This window comes from Pseudophryne corroboree, chromosome 8 (assembly GCF_028390025.1).
Source record: "Pseudophryne corroboree isolate aPseCor3 chromosome 8, aPseCor3.hap2, whole genome shotgun sequence".
NCBI classification, from domain to species: domain Eukaryota; kingdom Metazoa; phylum Chordata; class Amphibia; order Anura; family Myobatrachidae; genus Pseudophryne; species Pseudophryne corroboree.
Genome location: NC_086451.1, coordinates 89240477 through 89259507, shown reverse-complemented (window position 1 = coordinate 89259507; position 19031 = coordinate 89240477). Strand labels below are relative to the sequence as shown.

Sequence of the window (19031 nt, the reverse complement as noted above, 5' to 3'; positions counted from 1 at the left end):
TATTTCTCATTATTACGACTGGTCAGGGAGCACCTATTGTGGCAACTGAAGGTAAGCGCCATCTTCCTTATTGTAAGAGTTGTTACTAAGTACAAATAAACGATATTGGCCCTCATTCCGAGTTGTTCGCTCGCAAGCTGCTTTTAGCAGATTAACTCACGCTAAGCCGCCGCCTACTGGGAGTGAATCTTAGCTTCTTAAAATTGCGAACGAAAGATTCGCAATATTGCGAGAAGACATCTCTGTGCAGTTTCTGAGTAACTCGAAACGTACTCTGCCAGTGCGATCAGTTCAGTGCTTATCGTTCCTGGTTTGACGTCACAAACACACCCAGCGTTCGCCCAGACACTCCTCCGTTTCTCCAGCACACTCCCGCGTTTTTTCCAGAAACGGTAGCGTTTTTCCGCACACACCCATAAAACGGCCTGTTTCCGCCCAGAAACACCCACTTCCTGTCAATCACATTACGATCACCAGAACGAAGAAAAAACCGTGAGTAAAATTCCTAACTACATAGCAAATTTACTTGGCGCAGTCGCAGTGCGGACATTGCGCATGCGCACTAAGCGGAAAATCGCTGCGATGCAAAAAAATTTACTGAGCGAACAACTCGGAATGACCCCCATTATTTGGCCAAATAGAGCCATAGACACAAGTATACCTCAGCATTTATAAGGGCGCACAGTACATAATACACAACATACAGACCTCTACAAGCATGACATACATACAACTATACTGTCTATATCACACCCTATATAGCGCTAGTTACATACTGAGTGTTATACTAAATATACTGTGTGAGAATAGTACTGGGGTGACATGTGTGACTTACACAAGCCTACTCACCTGTGCCTATAGCAGGTGTAGGTGTGAGCGGGCACCAGGCTGGGGGGACGAGGGAGGTCTCTTACCTCCGTTTTCCCCAGGCAGGCAGCGGCGGTACGCGTCGGGAAGTGGCATCGCGGCGCGCTTCCGTCACGGAGGGGCTTGCATCCGCTGGGATTCAAGCCCCTCCAATCGCGTCGCGGCCATTTGAATTTGGCACCGGGCGTGAGCCAATCGCGGCTCGCGCCCGGTCAGCCAATAAGAACGGGCCGCGACAAGCCAATCAGGGCTCGTCGCATCATAGCTCCGCCCCCTCCAAGCGTCATCTAACAGACGCTGCGGAGCGGGAGCAGTCAGTTGGGCACCGGAGACGGAGTGGTGAAGAGCTCCAGAAGAGAAGAAGACGGCGGAAGAAGGCCTGGCAATGACGGAAGAAGTGGCGGCGGGAAGAAGAGGAAGTGGTGGCCGGAGAAGGAGAAGAAGCGGCGGCGGAAAGAAGAGGAGGTGGAGCCCGGGATCCAGCGCGGAGGTCCGGCGGAGAGTGCTGCAGTGTGTGGGTAGCAAAAGAGCTGACGAAGCTACCCACTGCAGCCTCTCCCTACGGCCAGGGTAAGCAGCCTCGTGCCAAGCGTGGACTCCCCGTAGACCACCAGGGTGTCAGGCAGTAGGCCTGTGGCCACAGACGGGCAATAGATCCGAGCAGCAGGTAGGAAAAGAGGGACCCCGCATAATTAAGTAATCCTGGCATTAGGCCGGGATTACTAATTCCCCCCCAGTAGGCAGGCACTAGGCCTGTGACGCAGTAAGGAGGGAGTTCACAACCAACATAAGTAGACTTGGTATTAGGCCAAGTCTACACCCCACCTCCATTTGGCAGGCAGGCACTAGGCCTGAGGCTACAGTCAGGTGCTAGGCCTGTGGCAGTTAGGAGGAAGGCGTCCACAACCAGCATAAGTAGACTTGGTATTAGGCCAAGTCTACACCCCACTTGACAGGCAGGCACTAGGCCTGAGGCTGCAGTCAGGCACTAGGCCTGTGGCACAGTTAGGAGTAAGGAGGCCACAACTGGTACAAGTAGCCTTGGCATTAGGCCAAGGCTACCTCTCACCTGAAGGGCAGGCGCTAGGCCTGCGGCCCTAGGGAGGCGGGTATTAGGCCCGAGGGGTAATATTGACATTTGGCCACGGTAAGGATAGGATTGGGTTGTGATCTCTACTGTAGGGAGCTCTAGTCCGGGGTTGGCACATCGTCACCACTTTGGGGTCTGGAGGAACTATGGAGAGACTGTCCGGCCTCCCACGATCATTTCCGTGACTCTAGAGTGTGCGGCGCCCCCCCAGAGAGGGGATTGGGTTGCACCTGCACTTATCCTCCAGGCGCGAAGCAGCTGAATCTTCACCAGACCGGACCAGAGAGGTAATTCACATTTCGTGCTATTGTCATTCTGTCACCCTGTATTTGCTTGTACTGTTTGCTGGAGTTAAAGTAGCTAACCAGGTTGTACTGTTTAAAATTTAAAGTAAATTGGCTCAGTTCCGTTGTTTGCCGTTTATTCGTTTGTAGGGAGGCTGCTGTCATTCTCTTTCAAGGAACAGCGACTCACGGCAGGCAAGCTGACAAGAGTTCCAGTGTGAGTATACTCTGTGTGTGTGTGTCTTGGTTCGCATTGAGCGTCGGTTGGCGAAACCCGGCTAGGCCTAGCGGGCTCGCTTTCACCTAGGTGCGCAAGTGCCGAGTAGGTGACGTTTGGGTGGCTGAGGCCCGCGGGCCAATGATGACATTCACCTAACCGGTGAACGTCGCGGCCACCCCGGTGTGCCAACTTTCCCCCGTCGTGGAAGGAGTGGGCACACGGTGACAATGTCTCTTTTCCCCTAGCTGTCGTCCCTCCAGGCTGGGTCCGCTGACTATGCCGGTGTCCAGGGGACAGACGACCCTTATGTTCCTATAGACACAGATAACTAACAGTGATGAAAGTCAGACATATATGTGCTATGTGTTAGTGATAAAGCTAAATATTTATCTTATATAAAACCCTTTATGAGGTCTAAGAACAATGTACGCTATTTACGTATGGAGTACCGTAAGGGTACGCTAGTTGCGTAACAATCGCTTAGCCGTAGTCGAGACGCTCAAGCGTCACGTTCGCTCACGGCCAAGAGATCACAGGCAGGCACGCTATTGGCTGCTGACTAACATAATGATTCGCTATAGCGTAGCGGACGCTAGGGACCACGAGGAGATCACCAGCGGCGCAGACGCTCACAATGTTAAACCTTTGTATCTAAACCATAAACAGTGTATAGTGCAGTAAAACCTTATTGTAACGATAGAGTGTAAATGCAACACAGTATAACCTTATTACCTTTAAAGCTGTTCGAGCGTCACCGACGCTCTGAGAATACTTAACACTATAAGAAATACACAGATACCGTGCTCAGGGTCCAACGCCTAATATATATATTATGAATGATATACTTGCAAAAGAATTTAACACAATACAAGTCATACACTACAATATAACATAGACTACCTAACCAGATAACTACACAGAAAATACAATACAATACAATTACGTTTAAGGGAAAATAAGAGAGAAAGAGGAGAAGAGAGAGAGAGAAAGAAATGGCTCACAATAACAAGAAGATCAATATGATTGCGGAGAAACACTTACGCACAAGGGGAAACGATCGCATGCGCCTCGATATCCAGCTCCCGATTATCAGCAATGAGAACCGTTGAAGAGAGTGAACTGGATATGGTCGGCTTGTCTATTTATGCCCCACACACAATACAATTCAATGGTCCCTACAATCCCATTGTTCATTGGACACAGGAATTCAGCTTCGCATTATAACAAAAGGTCATAGGTTGATTCATACAGGTGGGCTGTGGCTACTTCCAACTGTTCAGGTGGGTGGGATACTGGGTTTCCCGCCGCATGACTAAATAAGAACAAATAATAGTAAATGGACATAAACTTCTTATGTCCATAACTATTCGCATGAGCGATTAATTCGCTCCAAACCAACACCGGAATATTGCTGATTAAATACTCTTCCGATGGGTACTAAACACCACTGTATGACCCCTGTGGGACCCTTCGTACAATACAAAGAGGGATCTCTCTGTCCAGGAACATGCTATATTAACTAAACTTTCAGAATCTATCAAAGGGACCATTATCTACAAAATACATTATATAGTGAAAATATGTAACGATTGAGTCGCACGCTACGATCACATAAACTCTACCGTAAATGCGCATACCGTGCGCCTGCGGGTGCCCGCGACTGTGAGTATGCGCACATACGGGAGAGCGTACGCATGCGCAGCACGGACCTGTATGAGGTGCAAATATGGCAGTGTGCATAGAGATATTTTTCTGACTTTGACAGTCCACCCTTTGGCAGTCAATAATAACTGCCACCTTCTAAAACATTTCAAAAAGAGAAAAATATATGTCAGGGGTTAATACATTTCCATGGTTGGGTAAGGGAGGAGAGAGGAGTAGGTGTGAAGAGGGTATGACCTAGTGAGATAGCAGAAGCATGTGTGTATGAATCCATGTTTGGGGGGGTCATGTATCATCGTGCTGTACGTGTTGTACATCAAGCTTCGAGGTATTGCGAAGTATACATTTGAATTCCTTCTTATCCCGTATTAAGGGTCTGTGGATGGGCTGTCAAACTCTACCGAGCTCTTTTCGGCTGTGGTTGCAACAAAATGGGGGAGCACATTTTAGTTGATGATACATGAATGGGGGAGATATGTGATTGCTGATATCTGTGCCTGTATTCCCTATCGACTATGTGTGTCATTACCTGAGGGTTGTAGAAATGAAGATAAAGAACACTTATGGTAAATGCAGTGGTATTCTATGTCAGGTTAATGTACATTTGTTGGTTGAAGTCTTGTTCGGTGTCTGTTGGTTGTAGTCTTCTTTGCGCTTTTGCCCATTAGGTGCGAGCAAAAAGCTTTGTCAATGTCCATAGATTTACAAAAGTGTTGGGCTAGCGTAATTTTAAAATTTCTAGGGAAACTGGGGACCCATGGCATTGTTCATCAAAAATCTGTGTATAAGGTTGTCAAAACTTCTTCTTTAATCTATCTGTTGTCTGCATATCGGCTCATCAAATTCCTCGTCCAAGTGGGTCTTTTTACCTTGGAGGAAAACGGAAAAACAGGTGAAAGAAACGGACCGTATAATCGCATTTTCATTACATCATTGTTTCTACCGTTGGGTCATAAATCAAGTCCATTGGGATTACAGTTTCCTCACTCCTCAAAATCATTACCCTGGTACGACGTTTGCACTTCATTAATGCCTGACCGCATCTAAATATCAAACCAATTGATATGACAACACCTAAGATACATAGGAGGAACTTCCCAACATCCATTATGACTCCTTGAGCCCATTCTCCTAAACCAGAAAACCAATTTCGCGGGTTCAACCATGACACCCAACCAGTCAGCTCATTACCTACAGCAGCAAGAGTGAGATTGTGTCTCCTGCGAAATTCCCACTTCAGTTGGAGAATATCGTCCATCTTTTGATCTATGACCTCGACCGGGTCCTCGGTGCTATTCGTAATATATGTGCAACATTTCACGCCGTATTGTGTTGCCAGTGTGACACAATATCCGCCTGTCACTGCTGTGAGGTAATTGAGAACCATTCTATGCTGTACTAGTTCTGTTTTATAAGCTTGAAGTTCTCTTCCAGTATACCTAAACGTGTCATCATACATTTCAGTGATATTATCTAACAAATTTGCAAGCGCAGAAATGTATCTATAGTTCATCACTCCTCGAGCGGTGCGAGTGAAGTCTAACGCGAGTAGAACCTGAATCCCGGTGGATTCATGGATCATGTCAGAGGCCAAATGCTCTGTTCTCTCTGTCAGTTGCCTTTTAACAACGTGCTCGTAATGGGTGTGAGTATAAGGAGCTTGGGCACCACGGTGTATGTCTTTCATTTTGTCATGTGATACAGTCATTACTTCAGGCAGTACTTTTCCAATATAACACAATCCTTCAGAGTTTGGGGCAAGCCACTTATACGCCTTTCTCCCGCATATGAAATATGCATCATCGGGGAGAACATATGGGACGGAGTAGGACATAACCATATTACACACCTTCCATGTGAAATCTCCTAACCCTAATTCTTCCATCTGCTTAGTACACGTATCAGGTTGTACGATATGTGCACAGTATCCTGGTGATACCTCTCCAACTCTCGTAATCCTATTTCCTAAGGTATACCTATACCGAAAAGATTTTCCTCTACTGGCTATGTGGCGTATAAGCTCTGTATCTGTAGGCATTCTATCTGCTCTATGCGAAAAGGTCATGGTTTGGTTACTCCATGACACTTCCCAATTTCCCGGCTTTCGGGGATTGGAGATGTTAAAACATAATAGGGACCTATCCACATGGTATTGGTGGAGCTTCAAACTAGGAGGGATGGAGATATTAAACCTCCTGTCCACCGGTCTCCCACCACTTAGCTCAAGTACCTCCCCTAACGTTAAAGGAAATGGTACTAGCCCTGATTTGCTATGACCTTGAGGTACTTGAGAGCATACCCAACAATCTGTTTTATTTAACACACTACCCACTAAGGAGTGATAGTCACTCAATGGATGCCGGTCCATATGGATATTAAAACTGGATTGGCATTTCTTAATGCACCCATCCTCAATTACGTTGTTACAGAGCCTACAGATACAGTTTTCTTCAGCTAACAATCCTTCACAATTCCTTCTATGGTCAATGCTATCGGATCGTTTTCTGATACTCGCCTTTACTTGTTGGTTAAGTTGTTCTTGGAAAACTACGCCTCCATCTTTATCATCAGAACCCATTCCAGAACCTCTCTCGACCTCCATGGTACTCTCGCCGGAACAGACTGCTCTGGTCAACATCATGGTCAACAGGAAAATCCGGATCACAGTCTCTTGGGGCAAGTCCATCTTATAGGAGGAAACGAAAAAGAATGAGAAGGGGGAAAAAATAATTGAGGGAGATGGGGTGGGAAGTTGGAGAAAAACAATAAAAGGGAACAGGGGATCGACAACTGCTTTCGGTCTTGTAATCTTCAATGCTCAGGTGCCGCCTTAGTCCTCCTGGAACAGACACTCCAGTGATACAACCGCTACCGTCTGTTCCTTATCACGGGACCTCTCTGGATCAGCGACCTTCTTACAGTGGGACGAATGAACCCAAGTCTCTCTCTCAGCAACCTTCAATGCTGTAGTGCTAGTCAATAAGACCTGGTATGGTCCTTCCCATCTGTCAATAAGGCAACCTGAGCGTAGAAAATTCCGTATCATTACATAATCCCCAGGTTCAATGTCATGACAATTACTATCTGGTAAATCAGGAATCACCAACTTCAGATTATCATTTTGATTCCTTAACTGTTTACTCATGTTAATCAAGTATTTTACAGTCACTTCATTGTTACACTTCAAATCTTCCTGAGGGTTAATCATAACATGCGGTTGTCGACCAAACAAGATTTCAAAAGGAGACAGATTAAGAGGGGACCTGGGAGTGGTTCTGATGCTGTACAGTACAATGGGTAAAGCTTCTGGCCATGTCAATCCTGTCTCTGCCATAACTTTGCTCAGTTTATTTTTAATAGTGCTGTTCACTTTCCACTTTCGCACTCGCCTGTGGACGGTATGGAGTGTGCAGCTTGCTATCAATTCCCATCAACTTACACATTCCTTGAAAGACATCACCTGTAAAATGGGTACCCCTATCACTTTCGATTATTCTAGGGATACCATATCTACATACAAATTCCTGCACAATTTTCTTAGCAGTAAACATAGCGGTATTTGTGGCCGCAGGAAATGCTTCGACCCAATTTGAGAAAACATCTATACAAACAAGTACATATTTCAAATTCCGACAAGGGGGTAATTGTATGAAGTCAATCTGTATTACCTGGAAAGGACCACCTGCAGGTGGGATATGAGATGGTTCTGTTGGTATTGCCTTTCCGATGTTCTTTCTCAAACAGGTAAGGCATGACATTGCTCTTTTACTCGCATGAGATGAAAATCCTGGGGCGCACCAATATGCTCTTACCAACTTGCACATCCCTTCCTTGCCCAGATGAGTCAGCCCGTGAGCTGCCTCAGCTAAACATGGAAGGTATGCTCTGGGGGCCACTGGTTTACCATGTCCATCCGTCCAGAGTCCTGAGGACTCCTGGCCATATCCCTTTGCCTTCCAGACTGCCTTTTCCTGTGTGGAACACAAATTTTGCATTTCACACAACTTCTGTGTGTTGATGGTATTAAATACCATCAGTTGTGTGGTGTCTGTATGTCTGGGGGTAGCAGCTGCTAACTTAGCAGCTTCGTCTGCTCGGCTGTTACCAAGTGATACTGGGTCTTGGCTATATGTGTGTGCTTTACACTTGATAACAGCCACTCTGTCGGGTTCCTGTATCGCTGTTAGAAGTCTTTTTATGTGAGCTGCATGCGCTACCGGTGTACCAGCTGCCGTCATGAAATTTCTGAGGCGCCATAGGGCTCCGAAATCATGGACTACCCCGAATGCGTATCTAGAATCGGTGTAGATATTGGCTGACTTACCCTTAGCCAATTCGCATGCTCTGGTTAGGGCGACCAGTTCAGCAACCTGGGCTGAGTGAGGTGGGCCTAGCGGTTCCGCTTCTATGGTGCCTTGGTCATCTACGACTGCGTATCCAGTACACAAGTCTCCCGAGTCTGACTGTCTGTGACAACTACCGTCCGTGTAGAACGTAAGTTCTACATCTTCCAGTGGGTTGTCACTGATGTCAGGCCTTGCGGTAAAATTTTGGGTCAAATATTCCATACAATCATGAGTGTCCTCCTTTGTATTAAATCCTCCTTCCCCACCACTCTCATCCTCCACCCTTTGTGCCTGTCCAGGCACACCTGGGAGATATGTTGCAGGATTTAATGCACTGCATCTCCTTATGGTGATGTTTACGGGGGCCATTAGTGCCAATTCCCATATTGTAAACCGCGCTGATGAGACGTGCCTGGTTTGGGCAGAATTTAACAAGGCTGACACTGCATGTGGCGTATGAATTGTGAGGTTGTGACCTAGCACTACATCTTCGCATTTCGTTACTAGCAATGCTATCGCTGCAACGCTTCGCAAGCATGTGGGGAGGGATCGCGCTACCGTGTCTAGCTGAGCGCTGTAGTATGCTACTGGCCTGCTGGCATCACCGTGCTTTTGGGTTAGTACGCCTGCCGCGCAACCAGCACTTTCTGTTCCGTATAGCTCAAAGGGTTTCCCATAGTCTGGCATACCTAATGCTGGTGCCTGCGTTAGGCACTGTTTAAGTCTCTCAAATGCTGTCTCAGACTCGTCTGTATGCGAAATCCGATCAGGTTTGTTTGAGGAGACCATCTCCTGCAAAGGTAACGCTAGAATGGAAAATCCTGGAATCCAATTACGGCAATACCCACACATTCCTAAAAATGTTCTGATCTGTTGCTGGGTTTGTGGCAGAGTCATGTCTCTAATTGCCTGAATTCTATCAGCGGTCAGGTGTCTCAGTCCTTGTGTTAGACAGTGTCCCAAATATTTTACCTTAGTTTGGCATAATTGCAACTTGTCTTTGGAAACCTTGTGTCCTGTGTCTGAAAGATGAAACAGGAGCTGTTTCGTATCCTTCAGGGATGCTTCCAATGAATCTGAACACAGCAGTAAATCATCCACATACTGTATCAATACTGATCCACTCTCTGGTTGGAAAGACTGTAAACAATCATGCAAAGCCTGGGAAAATATACTTGGACTGTCTATGAAACCTTGTGGTAATCGAGTCCATGTGTATTGGACTCCTCTGTATGTAAATGCGAACAAATATTGGCTGTCAGGGTGCAGAGGTACCGAAAAGAAAGCGGAGCAGAGGTCAATAACAGTGAAAAATTTCGCAGTGGGAGGGATTTGCATAAGGATGACAGCTGGATTTGGCACTACGGGGAACTGACTCTCAACTATTTTGTTAATCCCCCTTAGATCCTGCACTAGCCTGTAACCCCTCCCCCCACTCTTTTTCACAGGGAAGATGGGACTATTAGCAGTGCTGGACGTTCTTACCAGAATGCCCTGTTGTAGCAAGCGCTCTATTACTGGGTAAACTCCTAACTCCACCTCTGGCTTCAGAGGGTACTGTGGGATTTTTGGAGCTATCCTACCATCTTTTACTTGTACAACTACCGGAGCTACGTTTGCCATTAATCCAGTGTCCTGTCCGTCTTTAGTCCAAAGTGACTCTGGTATCTGAGATGTCATTTCTTCTACTTGGGATGGAGTTCTATTTGTCATAATGGTATGTGACATTAATTTTGATGGGGAGTCTAACATGTCTCGCACTTCCTGAGCGTGATTCTCAGGTATGTCCAAGAATACACCTTCAGGAGTACAATAAATGACGCACCCCATTTTACACAGTAAGTCTCTACCCAGGAGATTGGTCGGTGCCGATGCAGCCAGCAAAAAGGAATGCTTGGTATGTAAAGGCCCTATTGTAATCTCGGCTGGTTTGCTAACAGGGTAATGCTGGACTACTCCTGTTACTCCCATGGCTGGAATTGTCCTACCAGTGGTTCTCATGCCCACTGTCGAATTTATCACTGATTTGGCCGCCCCCGTATCTACAAGAAAGTTTAATGATTTACCAGCTACATTAATTGCAATTTCGGGTTCATTTCCAAGGCTTGCAATCAATTTTACTGGCTGCAGATTACAGGTGTGGCCACACCCCTATCGGGTATGGTGACCTCCCTGAATCCCGCTGGCAGCAACTACTTGTGCGGGAGTTAGCTGGGAACTATCAGAGGCGTGCCAGTCTCTGTTCGGGGGGTATCTTTTTGTTTCCCCTGTATGTGGCTCATAACTCCGTTTCTGTGGACCCTGGTCCCAATGTCGTGTGTCGTGTCGTTGTCTAGGGGGTTGATAAGATTTGTGTATATTTCTCGATCTACAGTCTCGTGCAAAGTGTCCCTGTTTGTGACAAGAATAACATGTTACCACATTTGACTTACCCACAGGGTTCGGTGATATAAACACAGGCTGTTTTGTGGTCAGGGCCTGTATACTTACTGCCATTAACTTATCACCTTGCGATTCCCTGTGTTTGGTGATGTTCCGGTCGTGATCAATAGCAGCCTCTCTCAAAGTAGCCACAGACAGACCTCGCCAACATGGTTGTGTGGTCTGTACCCTAGTCTTCAATGACTCTTTTAAACCATCCATCAGTACCGATACTGCTACTTCTCGATGGTTTATGTTTGTTTTAATGTCCTCTATGCCTGTGTATTTTGCCATCTCTTAATAATGCTCTGTGAAAATACTCTGTAGCTGTTTCTGACTCCTTTTGTTTAATGGAGAATATCTTGTTCCATTTAACTACCGCTGGGAAATATTCCTTTAACTGTAAGCTTATTCTTTTTACATTATCTTTGTTGTACACATCTGTAAGAGGTACATCCTGATCTAATCCACAGTCAGCTAAAAATTGAGCTGCATCGACATTGGAGGGTAAACATGCTCTCAGCAATATCTGCCAGTCTTTATTGTTGGGCTCTACAGTGTTACCTAGGTCTCTGATGTATTTTTGGCTGGCAACTAAGTCTTTTCTAGGGTCAGGGAATTCAGACACTATGGTCCTTAATTCCATTCGGGAAAATGGGCTGTACATGGCTATGTTCCTAATGGGAGTGGCTCCTGAGATGTCCGTTTTCCCATTTGGCACTGCTATTACCCTAACAGGAGTAATTCTAACAACATCATTTGGTGTAGATTCTACAGCCTGTGGTGAAATAGTTTCAGCATAGTGTATGGTGCCGTACTTACCCGTTGATACGACCTCACCTATCCCTCCGCTAGGGGCCTTTGTTACTAATCTCGGGGGTTGAGCTGTTCCTACTGTTGTCTCTGCTATGGTGGCTGCGAGAGAGAGAGCTGATATTGTTGTCGATTCATCTTCTTGATCACACTCTTGGGGAAAGTTCAAAACAGGATACAACTTGCACGGGTTAATACTTGCATTGGTTAATTGGTTAACATTATCTTTAACATTTACACAGTTGCTAAGTGTTTGTTTGTTACACCTTAGTGCGTCATTCTCCGCAACCAATTTTTCTCCCGATATATATGGTGGCGGTGGGGCCGTGGCGATCAGTTTCCTGATAGAGCCAGATCCCGCCGCCTGAGCCAATCCTCTCTGTATGTCACCTTCCTGTTGCCACAACTGCAAATGATCATAATGCTTGATTCGTCTCTTTGCTGATTTAATGAGACATATCCTTCTCCTTAAATTCGCTAACACTTCTGAGCTGAAGCTACCTACTCTTGGGAATTTCTCCCCGTCATGTACTGTCATTCTCTCCCATTCATCACATAAAGCTTCTGTGTGACTCCCGTACTTTTCACACATTACGTATCTTGCCGACCCGACTGGTCGGTTTATGGAATCAACCCGAACCGAGGTTGATCGCCCCCTTCCTGAACAACTGGCCCCCATAATTTGCAGGTGTTACGGACCCTTACAAAAAAACAAGAAATTCACGATAGGTTGACGGTAAGGTTTACCGAGCACCTTACTCACTCTGCCCACGCCGACCAATACGACCTGATCACACCGATATGGTGCTGGCGTACTCGACCCAGGGCACCTATTAACCTTTGTTTACTGGAACATGCGAGGGATATCCGCAGAACACTTACTCTTTCCAGTAAAGGTGAGGTTGTTGGATAATTCCTGAGTGACCAGCGAACTTCCCTTTGTAAAAATAAAAAATTACACAAATCACGTCAGAATGTACAAATAGCGTTTATGACCTTGGGTACGTAAATGGTACTGGTCAGGTTTACTAATGCACACAATTACGTGCGGTACAATCGTTCAGTACATAAGCAACTAATCTTATGTACGGAGCGACCAATGGAATCGAAAATTGCGGCTGCGAATTCCTTCAGCAAGAGCTTGTATGGCCTATATGGGTGTTGCACCAACCCTTTTCGGTGTTGTGCCTGTGGACTGTATAGCGGACTTCCTTGTCTACTGTACCTGAACCTGCTGGTCTGCTATGACCCCCTGGTCTGTTATGACCTCCTGGTCTGTTGCAGTATGACCTCCTGGTCTGTTACCGTATGACCTCCTGGTCCGCTATACTCTAATGCTCATATATTATGTTTAACCAAGGATGCCTCCCTAGCCACCGTGCATGTCACTTACACGTATGTACCTCACGAGAACTCGATGATTTCTTTTGGTTCAACCTCAAAATTGTATAAAAGTATGAAAACACTCACTCACCACATGTACACTTTTGTTTCTATTTCTATTTCTGCGCAGAAATTTCTCTTTAGACCAGATGTGTTACAAGTTAGGAGAAGGATCTATTAATTGAAATTTTGAAATTTTTTTTTTTTTTCGCTATTTATCGCCTGTTGCGTTATTTATCGCGTTGCGCTACTTATCGCCTGTAAAAACAACACTTGTGTGATTTGAGTTACGTGGGCGTACACGGACGCTCCGTTGCGTAATATACGCTGCGTGCGTCGGCCTTTGGGTTGCGTACGCGAGTCTCCCTTTGTTAGAGACACGTGGACGCAAAGCAAATGTCCAACGTAACACAATTTATACGTTTATCAATGCAGATGATCCTTTATCATCTACCGCGCTCCACACTGACTTCGCCTTGTCTCCCAGGCAAAGCTGTGCGTTTGTCTATACTTTAACTATATTACCTTTACTCTTAAACTCTGAAATAGCGGCAAATCTCTTTTAGCACGTTTATCAACTATAAAACTGGCAAACAGGAGAGTGATATACGAAAATACACAAATGAAAAGAAATGCAGATATGCGTGTGTGCGTACACAAGACAGAAGAATAAACAGTTTTAAAAGACACGTGTTTTTGTTCTTACCTCCGGTTCCCGGATTCCTTCAGCACTCTTTACTTAAGCGAAGCAGACGCTTATCCAGACAGCACTACGAGGAATATAACCTCCCGCCCTTTGCTGATGGATAATGTCTGCTGTATCTACCTAGTGCAGATATGTGAAGGACGGACGAGCCGCCAATTGATAAAGCTAAATATTTATCTTATATAAAACCCTTTATGAGGTCTAAGAACAATGTACGCTATTTACGTATGGAGTACCGTAAGGGTACGCTAGTTGCGTAACAATCGCTTAGCCGTAGTCGAGACGCTCAAGCGTCACGTTCGCTCACGGCCAAGAGATCACAGGCAGGCACGCTATTGGCTGACGACTAACGTAATGATTCGCTATAGCGTAGCGGACGCTAGGGACCACGAGGAGATCACCAGCGGCGCAGACGCTCACAATGTTAAACCTTTGTATCTAAACCATAAACAGTGTATTGTGCAGTAAAACCTTATTGTAACGATAGAGTGTAAATGCAACACAGTATAACCTTATTACCTTTAAAGCTGTTCGAGCGTCACCGACGCTCTGAGAATACTTAACACTATAAGAAATACACAGATACCGTGCTCAGGGTCCAACGCCTAATATATATATTATGAATGATATACTTGCAAAAGAATTTAACACAATACAAGTCATACACTACAATATAACATAGACTACCTAACCAGATAACTACACAGAAAATACAATACAATACAATTACGTTTAAGGGAAAATAAGAGAGAAAGAGGAGAAGAGAGAGAGAGAGAAAGAAATGGCTCACAATAACAAGAAGATCAATATGATTGCGGAGAAACACTTACGCACAAGGGGAAACGATCGCATGCGCCTCGATATCCAGCTCCCGATTATCAGCAATGAGAACCGTTGAAGAGAGTGAACTGGATATGGTCGGCTTGTCTATTTATGCCCCACACACAATACAATTCAATGGTCCCTACAATCCCATTGTTCATTGGACACAGGAATTCGGCTTTGCATTATAACAAAAGGTCATAGGTTGATTCATACAGGTGGGCTGTGGCTACTTCCAACTGTTCAGGTGGGTGGGATACTGGGTTTCCCGCCGCATGACTAAATAAGAACAAATAATAGTAAATGGACATAAACTTCTTATGTCCATAACTATTCGCATGAGCGATTAATTCGCTCCAAACCAACACCGGAATATTGCTGATTAAATACTCTTCCGATGGGTACTAAACACCACTGTATGACCCCTGTGGGACCCTTCGTACAATACAAAGAGGGATCTCTCTGTCCAGGAACATGCTATATTAACTAAACTTTCAGAATCTATCAAAGGGACCATTATCTACAAAATACATTATATAGTGAAAATATGTAACGATTGAGTCGCACGCTACGATCACAAACTCTACCGTAAATGCGCATACCGTGCGCCTGCGGGTGCCCGCGACTGTGAGTATGCGCACACACGGGAGAGCGTACGCATGCGCAGCACGGACCTGTATGAGGTGCAAATATGGCAGTGTGCATAGAGATATTTTTCTGACTTTGACAGTTAGTAATAGGGATCAGTGGGGACAGGGACGGCATCTGTGTGTGTGAGGGGAGTAAGTTACATCTGCTGGCAGCAACTGGGTGAGTTTGGGGCATCATTTGCCTAGTATTGCCTAAGGCTGGAGCTAGAGACTGAAGACAAGAAGGAATCTGAAAATGGAAAAATCTATTTTGTTAAAATCCACGCACCCTGGGAGGTCCTCTCCACCTACGCGGAGGTGCTGAACATTAAGGTGCCCATTAAGGAGAATGACCTGGACGACAAAGCTGGTAACCCTTTGAATTACGTGTTAAAGCTCTTCAGACTGCCGGACAAAGTCATGAACCCGGAGAAAGACTATTTCACCGCCCCATTCAGCAAGCAGTGACAGGAGCTGTTCCTCATCCATGATGAGAACACGTGGATTTTGATGAAGAACAGCAACAACTTCAGCTAAGACCGGAATATGAAGCCAAATGTACTCAGAAGAAAAAAAATCCAGTCACTCAGGAGCTGGAGCCTTACCTGCCCGTAACTAGCAAGGTAGCACGGTTCTGCTTCTCTGGAACCATGCTGCTCTTCTGGATCACCCTGATCATAGCCAGCATGATCGCGGTTATAGTGTATCGGCTGGCCGTCTATGCTGCGTTCGCCAGCGTCATGGAGAACAACGACACGCTGGAACCCATCAGCGGATTGCTGACCCCGCAGCTGGCCACCTCAGTGACCGCGTCCTGTCTGAACTTTATCATGATCATGATCCTGAACTTCCTGTATGAACGCGTGGCGATCTGGATTACCGACATGGAAATCCCGAGGACGCACCTGGAGTACGAGAACCGCCTCACCATGAAAATGTTCCTCTTCCAGTTCGTCAATTACTATTCGTCTTGTTTCTACGTGGCGTTCTTCATGGGCAAGTTTGTGGGTTTCCCCGGAGAATACACCTATATGTTCAGCCGCTGGCGCAATGAGTAGTGCGATCCGGCCGGCTGTCTGATAGAACTCACCACTCAGCTCACTATCGTCATGGCTGGAAAGCAGATCTGGTTGAATATTCAAGAGGCCCTTGTTCCGTGGATGATGAACTGGTGGAGGAGACGGAAAACCACTCACAGCCCAGAGAATTTATACAGCCGCTGGGAGCAGGACTACGAGCTGCAGGTGTTTGGTCCTCTGGGCCTCTTCTATGAATAACTTGAAATAGTAATTCAGTTTGGGTTCATCATGTTGTTCGTGGCATCTTTCCCACTGGCGCCGCTTCTCGCTCTGCTCAACAACATCCTGGAAATCAGCGTTGACTCCTGGAAACTGACCACGCAGTTCAGGCGCCCGTTTGCGGCCAAAGCCCACAGCATCGGGGTGTGGCAGGAGATCCTGAACGCAGTGGCCATTCTGTCCGTGGTGACGAATGCTTTTATTGTCGCCTTTACTTCCGACATGATCCCCCGCCTGGTGTACTATTACGCCTACTAGGAAAGCGGTGATTCGGGTTATATCAGCAGCAGTCTGTCCGTGTTTGACATCAATGATTTCAATAACATCAGCATGCCGCTGGAGAATATAATGAATGTTACATTTTGCAGGTACAGATACTATCATTATCCTCCCGACTACGAGAAGAGATACTTACACACCATGCAGTTCTGGCATATACTGGCTGCAAAAATGGCATTTATAATAATTATGGAGGTAAAAACACCATCTATATCTGAGTCTCTCATCTCTCTCTGGCTACACTTTTCACACTCCAAGGAAGTTTGTCTGCAAATGTCTGTGACCCTTCTTCAATGCAAAATAACCTCTGTTAATTAGCTGAACTTCTGATTGCATAACTCCCCCTTTGCGAGCTGATATAGTTGGAGCATTTAAGAGCAATATTATCAAGGCCTGCAGTCAGGACTTGGCCTGCTTGCAATTGTGAAGAATGCATTTGTTAAGAATGTGTTTTAAGAATGGAGTTAGAACCGGAGTTTGAACTGGATTTGGACTACGCTAAAATCTCGAATAAAACAATTTCCCCAAACACTGCAACTCAGGACCATCATGTGGCCTCTCCTCACCTCTGCCTTGAGAACACCAGGACCAATGCCTACTACTTCTCTGTCCAAGAACATCATGACTGCCCCCAAGACTACCCCTCAAGCTGAGCAGGGAACTGAGGGGCGTGCGCATCAGGACCAGATTTTGCTGGGTCAGTTCCATTGGACATTAGTGTGCTCCCCACACTCTCACACCCACTTGCACTGCTCCCCACACTCTCACACCCACCCGCACTGCTCTCTTGAGACCAGGACATTTATCATTTTCACAAATTAATGTTTTCCTGCAAATGTGTCTTTCTCTTCTTTCTTCTTACAGGGTACTTTCCCCCCACTGTGTGCTATTCCTGTAATGTGTACCTCCATTGGTTGCACACCCTGCCAGCAGTAACCTACACAGTGCGCCTCACATGGCTGCCTCGGATGGTTCCTCCATGGGCAGGGTGTGCTTCATTTGGATCTTTCCATGCAGGGTATAGCATACTCCTACACACGTGTCAGTTTTCCCATAAATGCATTTGGCCCTTGTATGGCTCATCTCCCACTGTGTAACCTTCCTAGTGCGCCCAACATGGCAGCCTTATCTGGTAAACTTGTGGATGGGATGAAAAATACATGGACCTGATGGTTTTATTGGAACCCTACTCTGAACCTAAGGACTCTGCAATCTCCCCGTTTTGTGTTCTCTTCTAGGGGTGGACTATTCCACCCTGGGTAATCCTACGCAGTGCGCCTAAGATGGCTGCCGCACCTGGTACCCTGTGAGGGTGGAATACACAACCCCTGGAGGTTATTACCAGAAATGCTTACACCAACCCTGCATTATGCTTTCTGTCTTTATTGTCTGTGTGGTTTATCTTTTGATGTAATACTTAAATCTTCTGTATTATGTGCATTGTTTGAGTTCTAGTTGGCGCCGCGGATGGCTGCCTCGGTGCTGCTCTGCCAAGCAGCCTTTGTGTTTAGTCTTACATGTATAATATGTCTAATATGTTGAGTCTATTGTACAGTTGCAATGTGCAGTATCAACTCATACGTGTGATGTGTGTAATGTATGCTATGTTCTTCCCCCTTCTTATGCTATGTACTCCCCCTTCATGTTGCTGCTTGGCGATGCATTGTACCACAAAGAATTCCTAGTGTACGTGAGTACACCTGGCCAATAAAGCTGATTCTGATTCTATTGCGCTTATGCCCATAAATCAGCTTTGTGCTGCAGAATATAATATATCAGCAGGTGCAGAGTACTCAGTGAGGCATTCCCAGGTTAGGGCGCAGGTTACTCCCCAAAATACATGTGACGGTTACACACCATCAGGGGCAAACGCAGGATTTCTAGGAAATGATATACGCTGAGCTTCAGCATATTCTGCACTTACTAGTGACAACAAAGCTGTTTTCAGAATTGTTTCATATAAGGAATTGATCCACGTGTAACACGGCTGTAAATGACATGACGCTTATTCACAGAACCTGTTTCTTTCTTGCAGGATTCCTGATTGCCGCTACATGTTTCTGTTTCTTCTCATTGGCGGTAATGCTGGCCTTCTGCATTTACATCTGGTAACTCAGTGATATCATTTACAGATAAAGGGCCCTATTCAAAGTTGATAGCAAACCGAAAAAGCCCACTAATGGGCAAAACCATGTGCACTGCAGGTGGGGC

General features: G+C 45.9%; 1 pseudogene; it reads left to right on the top strand.

Annotated features, from left to right (window-relative positions):
• Nucleotides 1-17153, top strand: part of LOC134948011 (anoctamin-5-like) — a 42462-nt pseudogene extending 25309 nt beyond the window's left edge.
• Nucleotides 17154-19031: the final 1878 nt, after the last annotated feature.